At 41.4% G+C, this 20,182-nt stretch overlaps 1 long non-coding RNA gene across 1 annotated transcript; it reads left to right on the top strand.

Annotated features, from left to right (window-relative positions):
* Nucleotides 1–9,110: 9,110 nt before the first annotated feature.
* On the top strand, nt 9,111–19,331 carry LOC117878320. The gene is made up of 2 exons (XR_004645952.1): nt 9,111–9,432; nt 18,888–19,331. It is a non-coding gene; the product is annotated as an uncharacterized LOC117878320 (long non-coding RNA).
* Nucleotides 19,332–20,182: the final 851 nt, after the last annotated feature.

Raw genomic sequence — 20,182 nt, forward strand, 5'->3', positions numbered from 1 at the left:
ATTTCTCGCCCCATAGCTCAGAGATTCGCTGCCACAAGTCTTTTTTTTTTTTTTTTTTTTTTGCAGTGCAGATGTTCCCTGAGGTTCCTCTTTGTTTTCTCAGTATGAGCTCTCCATCTAGAATTTCTACTTTTCCAAGTCACCCCCTTTCCAAGCCTTCTCAAACCCTTCCTTTTGGCTGTGACATACAGCACAGGTAACATCTTCCACTGAAGAACAGCAAGTTCTGAGATACGACACCTTCTCCCTTGATTTTCTCTGGTCAAGCTCTCTTCCACCCCCATCATCCATAGTGTTGCTTTTCCCTGCAACCAGGGAGACAACATGAAATATTTTTTCTGATACTATAACTGATGTCATTCCTTGGTTAGCCACTGATGTGTACTCAAAGAGCGGGGCTGTTGACGCCCTCCAGTGGAAACCAAGTAAGTGACCTCATGATGTGCCAGGTTTCCAAGTGGCCCAGGAGTTGGACTCCTGGAGCTCTGTATATTTAACTACACACTGTTGCTGTGCCACTAGGCTGACAAAGATTTTGCCTTGTTTCCGTCAAACACCTATGCACGTGCTTAATTTCAAGAATGTGAATAATCCCATTTACTTCAGACAGACCTTAGATTATAAACATTCCAGGGAAAAGATTGTCTCTTATTCTGTTGGTACAGATAAAATAAATAAATAATAAAAAATATTTGATTTCAGCACAATAAATAATAACAATAAAGGAAAGAGCGACAAGGCTTGCATAATAGTAAAGTTACCTAACTTTATGCACCATTTATTGATTAGTTACCTCAAAACATTTCACTGGTAACCACTGTATTAAAATAATTCTTGTGCTAAAGTACAAAGCAATATGGAAGTCTAACACAGAAACAAAAGTGAATATCACTAAAAATGAATAATGAACATTATTTGTGACAAAAATAGCGGTTAGTAAAAGCATATAATATTTCGCAGGGCTTTTTCGGTGTTATTGACATTGTAATTTTTCTGGCATTTACAGTGCTATAATTGCATGATAGCTTGAAGGAATTTTGTGGTATTTCTCAAAGAACAGCAGAGTTTACCAGAAATACTTTTTTCCCCAAAACTGTTAAGAGGACTTTCATGCTTTTTAATCTATTCTTTTGAAAATGGAAAGCACATGCCATGCAATCATGACTTCCTGGGATTCTGAAAGACCAATAAAAGAGGCACATTGATACCCAGTGAATAGAAAGACAGTTATTGCATTTTGGATTTGATCTGTTCTGGGTGTTCTTTATACTCAAATCATAATTTTAAAAGGTTGTTTTCATGAAACCTTGCACATTCCTAGTTATCAGAAATCTAATTTCTTCCCATTGTGTTCATCAGTGTGAGTAAAAAATTTTTTTTTCCTATTCTATAATTAATTATATATGTTAGATGTATCATAATGTCATCAAGCTCTCTGATTTGAAAAATAGTAGAAACTAATGTAAAGTATGTGTATGTTGTGTAAGAATGGGGATGGCTCTTCCATTCCATTGGTTTCTAAAAACTTTTTTTAGTAATGTTATCAACTGAGATCACTATGAGTAAAGTTATTAAAAGATATTATGAAAATGTGTCTTTTTTTAAAGGAAGAATAAAATTCTTAAGACTATTAGAAGAAAGCTTGGTAGTGCAGCGGTTAATCCCCCATAACCTCTCACCTCTGGAGACCTAGGTTGAAATCTTTTTTTAGGATCACAAGTAAAAATCAATTTACTGTCCTTATCATTGTTCCCTGCAGATGTTTGTCCAAGTCACAAGCCGCCACACAATTCATTGTGTTTGTCAATCTAAAGAAATAAAAGCTGCTTGAAAGGGCAATAGGATGTTTTCTAGCTTGTGGAGTAACGTGGGCCAAAGTCACAACTAGTCTGCGCCTCAGTTTTTCCAACTGAAAATTGGGATAATAAAACAAACCTCTGTAAAGTGCTATGAAAGCCTCAGATTGAAGAGACTGAGGGCAAAGATCTTGGTCCTGCTCTGGTCCTTTGTGCCATTCTGGCACTGTAAAGGGGCTGCAGAACCAGCTTATTCAGAATAGATGGTATAAAGTCAGATATGTTGTAGAACTGAAGTAGTGACTCCACGCCACCACTGCTCATAGAACCATAGAGAGTGTGGTCAGGAAGCCTCTGTGTTCTGTCTATTCCAGGCTACCTAAGGCTGTGGGCAGCTGAGCATATAGGCAGCCTTTGGGTTGTTCTTATTTATGCTAGAGCCAAACTGGCTCTTGACCAGCACTAGGATTAAGGAGTTGCAAAGGTGGAATAAAACAATCGTTCTGACTCTCACACCTCAGAACTTGTACTGAGCATAGCTTGGACTTTTCAACAACAGGACTCTATATACATGCTTATTTATTATTCATCATTTTTATTTGCATTGTTGTTGTAGCCATGTTGGTCCCAGGATATTAGAGACACAAGATGGGTGAGGAAATATCTTCTATTGGACCAACTTCTGTTGGTGAAAGACAAAAGCTTTTTAGCTACACAGAGCTCTTCTTCATGGCAAAAAGAGCTCCATATAGCTTGAAAGCTTGTCCATTTCACCAACAGAAATTGGTCCAATAAGAGATATGACCCCACCCACCTTGCCTCTCCATTACTTGTATTGTTCACTTGATGGGGGCTCAATTCTAGTCTCTCTGAAGATTAAACTGCTGTTGTCTTCAATAGAAATTTCACCAGCATAAAATCTCCAAGATCAGGACCCAGGATGCATTATTATCGTTATTAATCATTTATGCTACAGGAGCTACCACAGGTCCCAATCAGGATGAGGGCAGCTTTGTACTTTGTTCTTTAGCAGAATCTATAGCCCAAGGAAATTCAATTCCTACTTTAAACCTTGGCTTCTGAGAGGTATTTGGTTGAATTTTAGGCAAAATTTTGATATTTGGCTTGGCCAAATCAGTTTTCAAAGGCATATTCAAAGTTGAACAAATAGGAGAAGACCCTCCTCCATCCTCACTGTGCCTGTAAGAAGGCTGCCTCAGTCGCTATTGCTCCCATTCATGGCCATTTCCTGTCAGGTTCTCTCACTGTTGTTCTTATCTAATCCCCTACCTTGTGGCAGTTCTCTTCTTCCCACTGTCTTTCTTACTGTTGTTCTTTCCCATTCCCTCCTTGGTTTCAGGACAGCATCCAAGTTAGGAGTGAACTCAAACACCCTGTAGGTTTCTAGGGAGGTTACTTCTCTCCTTGCTCGATGCAATCTGTAAGTTAAAACAAACATTTTTATACTATCCACAAACTTTGTTTACAAGAGGCAAATAGGATTGTGATGGTCCCAACTTTCTTAAGATGTTGCAATGTACATAGGCATATAACCAAATTATATAGCAGGCCTTGATTGCTAAAGGAGATGAAGCACACAAAGAAAAGCAGGGCTCAGGAATACAAATACGATGGGAAGAGCATTAATTGTACATGAAACTTTTAAGTACATGGACACATCCCACCACACAGATACCAGAACCAGGATGGGCACTGCTAGAGTAATATACTAGAGCAAGTGCACTGAGCACGGGCTCATCCTTACCAACACAATCTTCGGGCAAACCGACAAATATAAAAGTTGGGGGGTGCCTCCGAGATCAGAGCACTTGCACTTGATTGACTATGTCATTATACAGCAGAGACATCAGACAGCATAGAGATCACCACAGCAATGCAAGGAGAAAACGGCTGAACTGACCACTGGATGATCAGAACCATTTTCAGTTTATACATTGTTGCCTCTCAGTGAAACAGTGCTGAACAGTTTAAACCCAAACTGAATTTAGTAAGGTTGAAACATCCATTTCATCAAGAAATACTGAGGGAAAACATATAGGTAAAAATTGGTAGCATTACATCATCACTCAATAACACACTTGAAAAGTGGAATATATTCAAATCAGCCACCCTTTTTGCAAACTCTAGGTTAAAATCAAAGGCAGCATAAGGATTGAGTTGATGAAAATGTTGAGGAAATCAAAAAGATCCTCAAGGAAAAGAACAATGTATTTATGTCCGGGCAAAATGACAAAGAATCAACATAAAAGAAAGACAAATTCAAATACCTGCAAGCCAAGGCTCAAATATGGCTTTGTGTTCTACAGAATAACTGGTGGGAAAAGAAAGCAGAAGAAATACAGCATTATGTCCATACAAACAACACCAAGTTGTTTTATTACTCTCTGAATAACTCCATTTATGGCCCATGAAAATTGGGACCAGCTCCACTAAAGAATTCAGATGGAGCTGTCTTAATAAAGAACAAGAGGCATCTCTCTAAGATGGGTGTAGCACTTTACTGAGTTACTCAGCCATCCCTCTTCTGTCAACCCACAGGCTAGAGGAACTAATCTAGCATCCCACACAGGAAGAAATTGCCCAATTAACTACTGCTGAGGAAGGGCAAAAAGCTATCAGACAAATGAAGGCAAGTAAATCACTGGGCAAAGACAGCATACCAGCTGAAATCTGTAACTTGCAGGCTACAAAACTGTCCACTATCTATGCAACATTATCAAGGATATCTATCAATCTGAGAAAATTCCTCAGGATTTCAAAGACGCAATCATAGTTACGCTATACAAAAATAAAGGCAACAAATCTGACTGTGGCCATTACCAGGTTATCTCCTTAGTGGTAAAATCCTTGCTCATACTTTGCTCAATTGACTTGTCAAAACAGTCTGAAAGAAGATTCTGCCAGAGGCCCACTCCTAGTGTGGATTTAGCTCAGGTTGGAGCACCATAGACATTGTTTTTGTTTTTGAGACAGATTCAAGAAAAACGCAATGAACAAAACATGGAATTGTATTCTGTCGTAACTGATCTAAAATATGCATTCAACATATATGCAGAAATAGTCTCTAGAAAATTCTAGGAAACTATGACTGCTCCACCAAATTCATTAACATCACATGTCAATTCCATCAAGCCATGACTGGTCAAGTACTCTCACCTGGTGGCTGCTGTGAAATTACCCAGGGTACAATCTGGAGTGTTGAACAACTGTGTGGTCTCAATTCTTCAGCCTGGGGTGCCTTTTACACTGCTTTTCTGTGAGAACAATCACACACAGCCGCCAACGTATAAATTACTCCCAGCTATACAGTATGAGTGCTATAGCCAGCCACTCTGGAATTACACTTTGGAGCCACACGAGTAAATTCCCAGTCCCAGACTTTCCCTAAGAAATGTGTATCTTGTACTGCCTAGCCCCCTCCTGGACAACACAAGCTCATATAAAGCCTGTCATTTTATTAATAGAAAATGATATGCCCAAATATTGTTATCTCAAATGAAATTGTCCCAAACACTTAAATCCAAGCACACTGGTTTAGGTAAAACAATAAAACAAGTTTATTTAATTACAGAAAGATAGATTTAAAGTGATTACAAGGAATGAGGCATAAAAGTCAGAATTGGTTACAAAGAAATAAAAGGTAAAATGCAACTAACAAGCTAAGAGAATTCAAAGCAAAAGTCTCTCTCACCATATGCTTCAGCAGTCTTACTGACCGGATTCCTTTCAGAATCTTACTGGCCCAATCCCTTCCTTCCAAACCTGTTTCTTTGTTCCTCAGGAGTTGTGGCTGCTGTGGGTAGAGAGAAAAGGAGGAATATCTTGGGGCATCTGCTTCCCATTCTTATACCTTTTTCTCTTCTTTGAGAATCATCTCCAACTGGGGTTCAGGAGATGGGAAGTCTGTGGGGACAGGAACCTCCAGTTGTTTCTTTGCCAAGATGTAATTTTCTTGCTTATACCCTTTTTCCTGCCAAGAGTGGCCACTTAACCAGGTGATAGTCCATTTGATTTAGTTGACCTGGCTGAGGCATCATTTGGCCTTTTCTCTCTGAGGAACTGGTTTGTGGCTGCTTCCCCAGATTTTGGTATATGTCTTAGTAACGTCATACAGTAGACTCTTATAATTTTACATAAAATGTTGCCACACATATTTTACCAGAAAAATAAAGATCAGCAAATCATAAGTTTTCAAATGGCACCTCACAAGGCACACTTTGTACAAAATGTATTATAGTCTTGGAAAAGGGGTGAATTTACGGGTGCAGATTGTCACAGCCTACCTGAACCATTCCCCGTATCTAACAGAGTGAAACAAGGCTTCATGCTTTCACTGGTCCTCTTTGGTAGCCACTGTGAATTATCAGGGAGTAGCTGTGTTAGTCTGTATCCACAAAAACAACAAGGAGTCCGGTGGCACCTTAAAGACTAATGGATTTATTTGGGCATAAGCTTTCGTGGGCAAAAAGCCATGCATCTGAAGAAGTGAGGTTTTTTATCCACTCTGAATTATACAACTGACAGTTTTCAAGCCCTGAAGATGAGCTCTGTGTAGCTTGAAAACTTGTCTCTTTGACCAGTAGAAGTTGACCAATAAAAGATATTACCTCACCCACCTTGTCTCTCTGATCTTCAAAAGGCCATCTGCATAAACTGATGGAAAACTCTACAATCTCTGAAGGCTTACTACAAAGACAAAAGTTCTCGAAGAACTCCTATATGAAGCCCTGTGATTATGTTGTACTTAGTCATAGTGAAAATGACCTACAGCTTATCCTTGACAGGTTCTCAGGGACAACTAAACAGTTTGGAGTCACCATCAGCTTGGAAAAAAATAAGTCTTCTTTCAACCACTACCACTGACCCAAACATCACCATTGATGTTACAAAGTCACTCTAGCATGACAAAGCATCAAACATTAACATCCTTGAAAGAGGATGAAGAAGGCGCATTGAAGCAATGATTATCAAAACTTAGCTTGGACGGGTCATGTTATCAAAATGGTTGATGATAGATTCCCCCCAAAATTCCTCCTGAATTTCAGAAAGCGCAAGGACGGTCCATGTAAATGCTTCAAAACAACCTTAATCAGAATCTCAACTCATGCAGCATAAATACTGATAATTTTGAAGATATGGTCAAGGACAGACCTGAATGGAGAGCAACTATCAATAAAGGTTGTAAACACTTTGGCAAAGACAGATGAGAAAAACTGATTGAAAAATTGGCCACGCATCATTCCAAGTCTACACATTCCTATGCGACATCTGTTCAGGACGTTGCTCATCACAGACTGGACTATACAGCTACAAGAGATCACACGAGATGCCCTGGATGCGACAGTCAGCCAACCCCCATGCATACAAAGCCAGAACTCTGAAATGAAAAGGTGTCCTTGCAGTCGGACCTAATTCAGATTCCAACCTTTCAAAGTGAAGTAGCTACTGGTTCTTATATTTCCTCTGTTTCACTGGTTTCAATACGCTGTCTTTCTTCGTTGCACTGCCCCAAGCATATACTGCGCCATTTGTAATGATTTATTAGCTAAGAAATAAAGCATGACGCGTGAGTATGGATACCATGAGATAATCACTGCCCTAGGGCGAGATTACACTAGACACAACCAAATCCTCCCTAGGGGTGTGATTATCTCTTGACAACCCTACCTTCTGAAAATGTCTTCCCACTTCTTGTGATTTATTTATTTAACAATTCGAGGTAGAGTAATCAAACAGACTATGGTTTTAGTCCCCTGTACCTACATTCCCTATATTCTAAGCAAATAGATATTTCCCCCTGTACTAAGGAAAGCCTTTAGATTTGGGTCTTAAATCTGAAGATCGGTAAATCTGGTCGTTTCCTCCTTTACACAAACGAAACGCCGATTGAAATCAATAGGAGCTGAGTAATGAGAGAAAGATCAGAGCCAGTGGCTATTCCTTTAAATACAAATACACAAAAATCCCTAAAGCTTTTGTTGCAGATTCGTTAAAAGGGATCTGAACTCTTTAAAAAGCCCTAAGCCGTCATGTTCTGTGTCCCTTTCTGTTTCAAAATGAATCTATAACTCAACGCTGAATGTTCATAGACACCTTGGGTGAGTAAAACGGCATTTATTTCAGGGGATTTTAGTACGCAGATTTGGCTAAATACAAATTTTGATTTAGCAGACTCCTGCCATTGATGTTTGATCGTTTGTCTTTATCTGAGCTTCCCCCGCACACATCAGATTCCAGTCTTTCGGAGTCTGGTGCAATCTTTTTAAAGACCTATCTCACCGCGGTAGCTGTGTTGACACTATTTCTCAGCTATTTTGGGTATACACATAACTACAATTAAAAAATAAGATAGAACCCTCCCGTTTCACTTCTGGACTGTGCTTCCGTATTGCCTTTCTCTTCCTTACTACCGCTATTTTGTCCAATGTTCCCTAAATCTTATTTTCACCAACAAACAAACAAACAAAAAGATCACCCACTGATGAGTTCCGTCTGAGGAAATGGGGCGGTATAAAGGAAGCAATTGATTGAACATAGTTTTGTCCGAGCGTCTGTTTTGGAGACCCTTGATGCATTCGGATCAGAACTGAAAGATGGGTCTCCAAAAGCAGCTCCTTTTGAAGTATCGTCACCGGATTTTGTCGTAAGCATCAGCTAGAGGAGACTGATGGTTGCGATGTCCAGGCCACTGCAAGGAGAACGCTCTCCGACACCGACACATTTGTTCTGATTTCAGTATCTTAGCCAGGACGGTTTCTGTCTGGGTTCTGTCTGTCCGTCTATTCTTCTGATAAATATATATGTGAGCATTTATAAGTGCCTGATGTTAAAGACTTCGTGTGGCCACAATTGTGACGGAACCCTACACAAATGTGTTGAAAGAGAAAAATGAACCGTTTCGCTTTTCTTACTTTAATAACTACGGCGTTTGTGATTATTTTTGTGGACAGCTTTCCAGCTCATGTTCTCTAGTAATCAGCATCCTCACGCCCTCTCGCCAATGTCCTGTGTTTTATCTGAATGTGAATCTACAGACTCATTAAGAGAATGGTAATTTTTTTTCAAACTATCAAATACATTGAACAATAATAAATAATAAAGACATTTTCCATTTTTAGACCTGGCAAGTGCGTTTCCTGATTCAACCACAAGAGGGCACCTTGGACCTCTCTTCTCTTCCGTAATTGATGGCGGCAGCAGCGAAAGATAATTAGTTTTATGTATATAATATTTGATCATGAAAATATTCTTTGCCTTATACTAGCAAAGGGAACCTGTAATATATGTTAAAATAGTTAATTTTTTATTATCTGTTCGAATTGTTTTACCCATCCTACCCCCAAATTATTGTAGCATCAACTGAAAATGTAGGCAATGCAATGTTAAATCTAATTTTTCTGTGCAAAACCTAATTAGCCATTTTAAAAAAGGTTAACGCCAGCGCCTCAGACGGTTTTTGTTTAATAATCCTATTACTGATGGCTCATCATGTATAAAATGGTGCAGGAGGATGCAAAATTTCCACTTGTTTATAAGTGTATCTCGGAGAAATGTATAAAATAATCTACAGCAGAGGAGACAGGTCAGTGAGGAAGGGAAAGCAGTCACCTAAAACGTAAGTAGGCACCTTTCCTTCGGCTCTTACTGCCATTGTACATGGAGAATATGAATGTTATATCTGGCTACAGATTTGTTTCCAAATACCCGCAATATTTCCCCCCACATTTGTATTCTAGAGGAACTCTTGCTTGATTTTTTTCCCTTCTCTTCAGCGCGAGCCTCTTTCCCTTGGAGAATAGATCCCTTGGAGGACTCCTGGTAGTTTTGGTACTTTTGGGGAGATGGTGTCTGTACTGAAGAGCCCCATACCCCCGCCCCCCCCCCCAAGAAAAGTGATTCTTTCACTCCGGCCACTGCAATGTCCTGCCAAAAGAAACAGAACAAGGGGGATTTAGCTTTTCTATCCCTTCGACCTTTGCCCAGCTCCCCGGGTATCCAGCAAAGAAATCTCAGTCAGGTAGCAGGCACCTGCCTCTATTTCTCCCAAGCTCCAAATATCAGTCCTCCTTTAAAACCCGAAATACTGGGCGCTTGGGGGGGGGGGGAGACAGAGAGAAATAATTTTAAATCCTCAATCCAGCCTTGTCTATTTCTCTTTGTATTTAATTATCCGTCAATATCCTGAGTCATAAAAATTCGGATATAAAAGAATGTATAAAAGTGAGTGAAAGAAAAGGTAAGTCGTCATGGCATTACTTCTGCCGCTTTTAATAGGTAACCAACTAGAATTGTGGCTTTACTTTATATATACAATATGTGGACTAGCCCTCTCGTGAGTTAGTAACTGGATCTTCAGTGGCAATGGTGCTTTTCCTACTCCATAGACTTATAATCGTTTACTTAAAACTCTGATCAAGAGCCCCCACGAATGACAGTAGACAAAACACTAGGAAGATGTCTTGTTTAACTGGGATACTTGGCAGGGTAAACAACTGAAGCGCGAGTCCGGGAAAGCGGCGAACATTTATGAACAATAAATATTTGTGAATTGTGAAAGATGTTATTTTTAGTAATCGGGGCTCGGTGCGATCTATGCTTTGCTTAGTAGAGATCCAGCATAAAAAAAAAGTGGTGGGGTACTAAAACGTCTCTTGATGCTTTGGGTAAGAATCTAAAGGGACGGCGGATTCTTTAGTAGTAGCTTCCTCTGACAGGTCATCTGGAAGGCGCGTTTATTTATTTAGCGGGGAAAAGGAAATATTGCTGAAAATAACGCCACAGACAATGGTCTGTAGCGGAAAAGAAAACTCCGTTCTAGAACTCTCGGCGCTGGTCAGAATCTCCGGGGCTCCAATAGTTTTCAGCCGAGCGAGCGGTTTCTCAATGAACATGCATTGTCTCCAGTATTCCGCGGCGCTTATTGAAATAGAAGTAATGACTGGGGGGGGGGGCGGTTAAGTCAAAGTTGCTCTAGTCTCGGAAACACCTCCAGCTCCCTAGCTATCTAGCACCAAGCACTGCCAAAGGAGCTCCTTGACTTGTGCACAGAGATCGCAGCTGACAATCTTTGTTTTAAACCCCTGCTGATGTTGTTGCGCCAAATCCTCCCACATCAGACAAAATATCTGCATTTTCACCCAAACGAGAGCAATTACTAAGGAAACGGGCCCCTCTCGCATCGCCTTTTCCTTCTGGTCCATTTGAAAACGGATCCATCAGCGGGTACCAGGCGTTTAAGAGAGAATTTCTTAAAGGGCATGTGGGACGGAAACAAAAGGCTGCCATTCACAAGAGAAGTCAAAGGCACTAAATAGGGACATCAAAAGGCTCCCAAAATAGGAATTCGGATCCAATCGAAAAATAAAAGAACCTGATTTCTTTTCTTATCTGAAACACACGGATGAAAAGCCCTAAAGCAAACAGCCAAAGAAAGCGATTTTTTTTCAAACAGTAAGAAAAGGGAAGAAGGAAAAATAAAGAAACAATCTCATGAATGCATTTCCTTGGACTTCAAATGAGATGAATGAAAACATAATATCAACAGCTTCCACAAGACAAACCTCATTAGACTAATGTCTTTCATCGCGTCAGTTTTGTGCCTTACACTATTCCCGGGATAGAGCGGCGATTATTAGGTATAAAACTAAAGTAATATGGGACAAACACCCTCTCTCTGGGTAAATAGATTCAACCATCGATTTAGCTAATCTCTGGCTATAGAGATAGGTTATATTTCAGGATTTGGGTTTTAAAATGAATCACTGTGAAATAATCGTATGTTTCAAGTATTTCATAGTGATCCATTAAAAATAAACAAGTCCTGAAATATAACCTGTATCTATGTATTCACGGTATTTCATATTGGCTTATTATTTTAAAATAAATAAGTCCTGAAGTTGTAAAGAGTATATACAACAAATGCGCTTCCGTTACATCTCCTCGAATTTCTGTCTACACCAGTTGTGTGTGTGAGTGTGGTTACAGAGATGGAAGGAAGATACGTCTAATTCGATCGTAACTTAAAACTGATTTCAAATATTATTTAAAACGAAAGAGAGTGCACATGCTACTCCTAGTCATGCACTTCGCTTTTGCACAGGGGTAACGCATGTCATTCCGTGTCTCCCCCCCCCCCCAAAAAAAGAACAAAACATTCCTTACGAAGCAAAGATTTTCTCGGGTGATTTTGTTCCTTGAATTGGATATTTTTAGACATCTCTTTGTGCAGCCTTTGAAATGATACACAACAGACACATTCCCAGCTCATAGCCAGGCGCCTTCCTTCTGCAGAGTGGGAATAATTCTGCGCGCAATGTGTGACACATATTCGAAGGCTAATTGGCATGGAATTATACGGATTCAACAATGCTACGCAAACCCAGTGACTTTCCTGCTTTTGAAGCCAGAACAAACTAATAGATTAAAGATCAAAGAATGGCTAAGGGGGTTAACTTTATGCCTAGCCTACAATCCCGATCCTGCTCCTACTCGCAATGATTTAAGTGGGCGCAGGATCTCTCTGTTTAAAGCTTCTCTTTCCTAGGGGGCTGAAGTCCCGAGCGATCGGGAAAGTTTGACACAGCGGCAGCCTTTGGTTTGGCTCGTCCCCCTCCCCCGTCCTTTCCATAGCCTCCTGCCCGGATAAAGCCCTTCTTGACAAGGCTCCAGGGCAGAGACTTCCCTTTGGTCTCAGTGTGTGTTCTGTAAAGTTGTGACAGATTATTAGTAAAGGGAGGGGTTTCACAGTTTGATGAAGATATAACACACTCTGGACCATCCATCCTCCAGGCCCATTCATCTCTGAAAAGACAGAGAGAGAGAGAGAAACTTTCTCCCTCTTCCCTTCTCCAAAGCAATTCATCACTGGAGTTGAATTGGGAGTTCTGTCTTCAGCTAAATTCTCCCTCCCTGGACCTCTGCTAGGAGCCTCGCGGCAGCACCTCTAGGTTTATGTCACATTCCCATCTCTGGGCTCCCCGAGCAGTAGGACAAAAGATCTGAAGAAGAGGGCCACAAACGAGGAGAAAGGGCTCGAACCTGATGTTTCCATCACTACACAATACCGCTTTCTTTAGTAAGGTGCTTGGTGCGTTCCACCCAGTGCAGTCACATAGAGAGACTGGAGGCTCGCGGCTGGGCCGGAGTATGCCCCAAACTCCTGCCCTGATCCATTCGACCAGGGAACTTTCAGTCACACTCACTGAGCAAGGAAGGACTTGGAGGGGTGGGAGTGGGGGAGAAGTTTCCCCAGAGCTCCGTGAAGCTGGTTTCTTCCTGATAACCGGTGGGAGGAATTAGAAAGGTGCCTGTCCTCCAAGTTAAAATCTTGTCCAATTGTGTCTTGAAAAGACGAGAGGCAATATGTTTATCTGGCACATAAACGACGCCCTATAAACATTTGTATCGCCTTTATAAGGGAAGAGCAGAGATTCTTGGAGACTACTTATGTGGGGGTGAGTAGATTAGATAGATAGATCGCCTTACTTCGATCTAAACTTTAACTACAGAATAACTGAAAAGATTGTAATGGACGAGGAGCTCCTACGGCAGTCTTTTGTTTGGAAAGGAGTGATATTCATTGTTTGTCATCGCAGAGAAAGAGAGGAAATTAATTGCAACCAATTAATAATTAATCCAATTTAAACAGCTTTATTATCTCCCCAGAACGAGGGGGATTTGTCAGATAACCCCCCGAAGACCAAATGTCAAGTTTAACCAAATAGTTATTGCTTTATCAAACAGCGTCTGCAAATAAATTAATCAAAAGCAAATATGTCCTTTGTGCGGCTCATTTGCCGGTAATGGATGGAGATGAAGATTTGCCGATATTATTGTCTGTCATTCAGTCTAACAAAGTGAACATTTATTGCATATATATTAAAAATTATCCCTTAATCGAGCAGGGCTGGGGTTGAAGTTATTGGAGTCTCCACAGAGGTGAGGTCCCCTTGGATAGAAGCGGGGAGGGCCTCTTCCTCTCCTTTCCCTGCGATTCCCTTCAGAACGTGTTTCAAAATTGCTTTAATCCACCGCTAAATTGAGCTGTTTTACTAACTGTCCACAACACCCTAAACAGTCTGAGGAGCTAATGGACGGGATGTTAGAAAAATAGTGGACGTAAGGCACATCAGAGGCGATACATTAGCCCAGGAGTAATGGCCCGGGACCTAGCAATGGGAAACAACTCCTCTTTGTCTCCCTCTTGGTTACATCATTTTCTAATTAGGCATAAAATTGTCTTCATACACTGGTATCGCTGGCTTCATAAACATAACCATTATGGTTCATAAGGATCCCATTGTGGGGAACCCTTCTCAAAATAGAAAAGGATTTGGAGAGGCCCGGAGAAAAAAACATCCTCTTTGTTTTCTCTTTTGAGAAGATGGATGGGCGATGTCACGCAGCTGATTACTTTAGACTATTAAATTGTCAGAAAGGAAGAATTTCCCTAATAATAAGGGTTTATGGGGAATTATAGAGTTGGGTTCAGGGGGAGACAGATCGGAGACTAACAAGAAAAAACCGAAAGGGGGGGGGGATTATACTCTAAAAGTAAAACTGCTGGGGAGGGGAAATTGCCTGTGTAAATCATTATTTAGTAAAATAAAAGGAATTAATCTAGGAAAACGGACGTAATTTTAGTGCTAGAGCTTGATGATTTTTCAATAAGGATTTCTCTCTCCCCCCCTCTTTTTGGGGGGATGCTGTCGGGGGGACCTGAAGCACTTGCACATCAAAGGCTTTTTTAAAACAGCAAATTCTCCCATTTGTCCCTGTACAAGGGCCAACTGTGTCTCTGAATTCTGCTGTCTCCCCAAAGCAAAAGCAGACTGGGCAGTTACCCCGGCCATGAAAGGCAGGGCCGAGCAAAGCTAGCCTTAGCTCCAGGACGTAAAGCCAATTCAGCCCGCGCCCTGTTGGGAGCACGGCGCTAACTGGATGGAGATGGATGGAGCTGCTGCGAGCCCCCGACGCGGTGTCAGACCTGGGACAATTACTGTCTCCAAGCGGATGGACAGACTGACCTCGGCGCACTGGCCCACTGGCGGCCCTGATGAGCTTATCTGCAATTTGCTGGATTTAGTTTACAATAACCCGACTTGACATAAATAACTCCCATGCTGTGGCTACGCCTGCCTGACCTCCTGAACTAGTGCGAAAACACTGCTGTATTGAGCCAGGAGACAGGTTTTTAAGCTATTAAAATATAAACAAATTTCGAGCTACTTCCCAAGCCAGTTCTGCCCAAAGATTGTGGTACAGGCTCTTTATTTCATCCCTGCCCAAGCGGACGGGGAGCTTCGATTTCTCCTGGGTTAATTTTTTAACCGCCACCACCACTTTCCTAATTCTGTCCCCTTCTCGCTTCCCTTTCGCATGGCATGAACCCACCGGCTACTCTGCGAAAGGCCAAAGCACGGGCCGAATATTTAAAATATGAGTTTTGATTTAAAGCATCCCAACGCCCACGCTTTTAAACAGGATTGCAGAAGAAGGGCCTCAGAGCAGATGGGATAAGCAGACTGACATGGAGTTTATAGACGATTCCACTCCTGCACACTCACGTCTCCAAATACAACAAACCGGGCGCTCAGACGCTACGCTGCTGAAGGCCACATAAGTGTTCTGAGAGCTCACCTAAATTCGGCCTGAAGACATAGCTTCTACTCACCCCCGAGAGTTTAGTTGCACATAAGGGATATAGCGACTGGTCCAAAGCCCACCGAAACCAAGGGGCGATTTTTCATTCACTTCTGTGGGCTTTGAATCAAACCCATCACCCCGTGCGAGTCCGTTTCTACAGTCCCTACTCAAGCTACTGCCCAGTGAATGACAAATCTGCAGTCTCCCCTGGAACGGTCCGGAAGGTATTTGTGAATAAGGCCCTAAAGATATGGCCCAGATGGAATAAGGGCTGCAGGGTGCGGCTCCTCTTGAGAGACCTACATCTGGAACAGCACATAGACAACTTCAGCACTTCCTCAACCTCACTGGAGTATTTGTTCGATTTGAAGAGTCCCTGTAGGAGGAGGATTTGTAGATCAGATGCGGCTCTACACAATTATATACGTGTAAGCAGATACAGAACGTTTCTCACATCTCATTTTATTAACTTGATGCAATATAACAGCTATGGAAGAAGGCCTGCAGGCCTGACAATGGAGAAGGGAGTGGGACCTTCACACAACACTGTAAAAAGCACGTCTCTCATAGACACCTTTGTTCATGTCCTTTCTGAAAGCATGGAGTTTAACCCGAGCGAGTTTGGAGACCTTAACCAAATATCTCGTAACACATCTGAATGCTGTTATCTGAGTGACAACAGTATGGTACATTGGCTTCAACAGCACAACAGTTTACTGCATATGCTCAGTAGTCAAATGTGAAATTAAATAATTTTCCAAAGGAAAGAGGCAAACAAATAGTTTGTCCACACTATAGACCAACTACTTACAGCATTTCATTGTCAAGTGAAAAATATTGAATGACTGAAATGCTGAAATACACACAAACATCTATCTGTATCTCTGTAGATAGTATTTATTTTTTAAATGTGTAAACGAACAAATAACATACCTAAACACACCAGAAGAAGCCCTTGAAAACATAATTGTAATGGGAAACTAGTGTGTCACTATTGTGAGCTGTTGCGACACCAACTAAAGAAACATTGCATTTTTCATTCAGTGAGAACGTTGTAATCAGTTTCCATTTTGATCTATTGCCTCTTAGCTACAATTGCTGATCCCATGATTTGGCTATTTTAGCCCTATTCCTTTGCCTACTAAAATACGGGAATGGAGTTCAGGCTTCTCACACAACGTTTGTTGAAACAAGATCTTTGTTTCTGTCCTTTGGGAAACTCGGCGCCTAACTATAGGAAGGGAAGGTGGGGAGGGGCACCAAGAGTGAATGGTAAGGAAGAAAAGAGGCTTCCCCTGAAAAGTCCCCTCCGAGTCCTTGTAAAGCGGATCTGGTGTTATCCATTTAACGTGGCATATGGAAATCTTCCCGCGAATCTACAATTAAAGGAGCTCCCCTTTATTCTTTTATTCTCCTGTTAACTTTTGTGTTAAATGTTAACAACCTGGCCCTAGCTATTATGGCGCTATTACCAAGTGAATGTTGACTCCAACCCGGACTTCTTTTCTGTCTATTCTGAGGCTGCTCTCCCACGCAGATTTATGTATTTTTGATATTAAATTCTTTCTCTCATTAAGGCTGCTCTCTTGTTGACTTTTATTGACCCTCGGCCCCTATCCCCATACTTTTCCATATTTAATACTGAAACATTTTTCCAGTGCCCTCCCCTCTTTGTTACCTCCCGGTTGACTGCTGTCCCTAATGGCATGTGCTGTTTGCTCTGTTGTTGAACTTGGTAGGGTCACATAGTCTTGTGCTGTGATATTCTCTGCATTTCCAACCTTGCTATTCTGATGAGGTGCCTTGTATAACAAGCCTTTTTTCCCCTAGCTACCAACTTCCTAATTACTTAAACAAACACCTTCCCTAATGATCCCCTAGGCTTCCTAATCCCTTTCGGGTTTTGTTTAGCTGAACTGCTAATGCTCTGCCTGTCCTACTGGCAGCTTGGCCTTTCTGACCTGAGACATCGCAGCTCTTCTCCTTGGAGCGGGTTGCCTTGTCCAGCTCCTCCTGGGCCAAAGGCCAGGCTCATGGGAGCATTGCATGCCACCAGCTGCTTGAGGTGACACTGAGTTACAAAGGAGAACCGCAAAGGAAACTTCAGCTCACACAGGCAAATGAATGTGTTCATTTATCTCTCCTAATTCAACACTTCGCTTCATGCCTCGGCCATACAGCTTGGCGGATGGAGAGAATATGTAAAGGAATAAATGTCCTTCCCAAGAAAGATTGGCTCACTTCTTGTGGCCGGTCTGTTCAGTATCATTATGTGACCAATTTCCAGAATTGAAGTTGCCTGGTGTTTTGATTCTTCCCTGCCTGTGCATTTGTGCCCTGGAGGTCCCTTCAAAATGGATACTAATTGTTGGGGCTGCACACTGCTGGCTGCTAAAATGCCCCAGGGCTCCAAGGACCTGCTCCTCAATGGCTTAATTGACAAGGACTTGTCTGTATTTAGGAGCAGCTGGTCCAAAGCATTGGCACATCAGTGCAATCTTAACACAGCATCCCTAGCCTGGAGGAGTATGAGGGTAAACGTGGTTAAAATGAAGGAAGATTTATAGTCGGCCCCCTTGGGTAATAGGACAGAAGACAGCTACCAAGATTTTGCCCTAGTAGGGGTTTCATTCATCAGCTTCCCAGCCTTGGTAACATGTCTAGGAGCCACGTTCCAGCTATTATTAATAATAGGAGGTGGCCATTTAGAACAATTAGGCAGGTGACAATATTCCACAATAATGCAGAGCCCTAAACAGGACAGGGGAGCCACAGACGAACAAATCTGTCACTGAATAACACTGGGATTCTGCACTGTAGCTGCTTCCCTTTGGTTTTAGTTTGATCCAAGAGGCACCGAGCTCTCGTTTATATAGGAAGTTTGCAGCCTGGAGTTAAATGTATTACCAACTAAATTATAACAGGCATCATTTTACAATGCTCCTATAAGAAAGGGGTATTTTGTGGAGAATGCGCTTCAAGCCTGTTTAGGGTGCAGCTTTTTATAAGGAACTGTCTGCTTTAAAACGTAGACCATTACATTTAAGTCATGTTTTAGTTTTAAAACGGAATTGCGATTAGGAGTCCAACGTATTTCATTTCAGAACTATAGCGCCTCAGATCTTTTCTTTTGCTCCTTTAAACCCCTTTAGCTTGCACAATTCTTCTTCATCCGATTTAAATATTTTACTTCTAAACGCGACCTGCTATTTTGTCATAGAGAGTTATTCAGCTTTTTACAAAGGAGGTTTATGACATGGTTTAAAATTAAAGTGGTTGTTTTTATTGCAATGTGTGGGAAATACTTTTATGTTCACACAGTTCGCCCTGTGAATAGGGATAATAGGTTTGGGATCTTCATTGAAATTTGAAGTTTTTAAACAGAAATTCCCTAACTTTTGCTCGTTTTCTCAACTTTTTTTGCAGGAACAATGCCAACATTGAAGCCCTCGGTTGGAGTCTGCACAGTTGGAGATCTTTGGTGCCATTTTAGACATCTTTGGATTTCATCAATCAAACTGACTGCAATTTTCCATAAAAACCCTGAATTTGGGTCAGAAAGTGGGCAAAGCAGATAAAGATCATTCGGCTGTCTTATGAGATGATAAATAGATATCCATTCAGCCCAACAATGCAAGAAGTGCAGTTTTGTAATTCACTTCCTTGGTTTTGAATGCAGTGAGTCGAAACAATTTATACATGTTTTCCCATGGTTTAGAAGATGTCTTTACATACTTGTCAATAGTAACTTGACCTTTTTCCCCACTGAGTTACCAAGTGGTATGTGTTTGTTTGCTTGTTTTCCCCAAAGAACAGAAAAGGTTTGTTTTTTTTAGAGACAAAATCAATAGATTATTTCTTCTGGTAGTAGCCCATACCAAGCTTAACTGTGTTCTGTTGGTGATTTGCCGTGTGCTTCTTTCGATACATGTGGTCCAAGTTGGGTTTCACACAAACCTGTTGGACTTGCTCAGAGTGTATTCTTGAACTTGACGAAGGCCCTTTTGAATAAGGCGAATGAAGAGACGCCCTAAAATAAATCAAAGCAGTTAAAGAAGCTTCAACGGGTCTTACCAGTCTGCCTCAGACCCTGGGGGGGAGGAGGGAGGGGGGAGCTGCTTGAAATCTTATCTGAAAGTGATCTGTGAATGAAAAAAAACCCTCCATTCTTTTTTCTCACAGTAAAACAAATTATTTTAATCATAGCTGAGATGCTGCCTGCCACATGGCTCATGCTCTGTTTAGCCCGTATTCTCTTTCTACTCTTGACTCTGCTGCCCCAAACTGCTGTTTGGTTTTAACACGTTTTCGGACATTATGTTTCGCCAGATTCCTGGCCTGAACTTTTCTAGAGGGAAACATCTTGCATGGGAATATAGTATGACTGGTGCAGTCCAATTTGCCGTTTAGTAAACACAGGTGTGCATTGTGTACAGACATGTGCCATTACATAGTTATGCGATGTATATTAATATGCATAAACATCTTTAATACTTATAGTAATAACATAGCCCTCGCATAGAGCCATGGATCTTAAGGTGCATTACGAAGGAAGTTAAGTATAATTAATCTCATTCTACAGACGGAAAAACCGAGGCACGAAATGGTTAAATGACGCTTCCAAGGTTAGAAAGGAAGTCAGTGGCAGAGCAGGGAATGGCATCCATGCCTCTTGACTCCCAGTCTCAGGTCCTATATAGAGGAGCAATCTATATTACCTG

This window comes from Trachemys scripta, chromosome 5 (assembly GCF_013100865.1).
Source record: "Trachemys scripta elegans isolate TJP31775 chromosome 5, CAS_Tse_1.0, whole genome shotgun sequence".
In the NCBI taxonomy this organism is placed as follows: Eukaryota; Metazoa; Chordata; order Testudines; family Emydidae; genus Trachemys; species Trachemys scripta.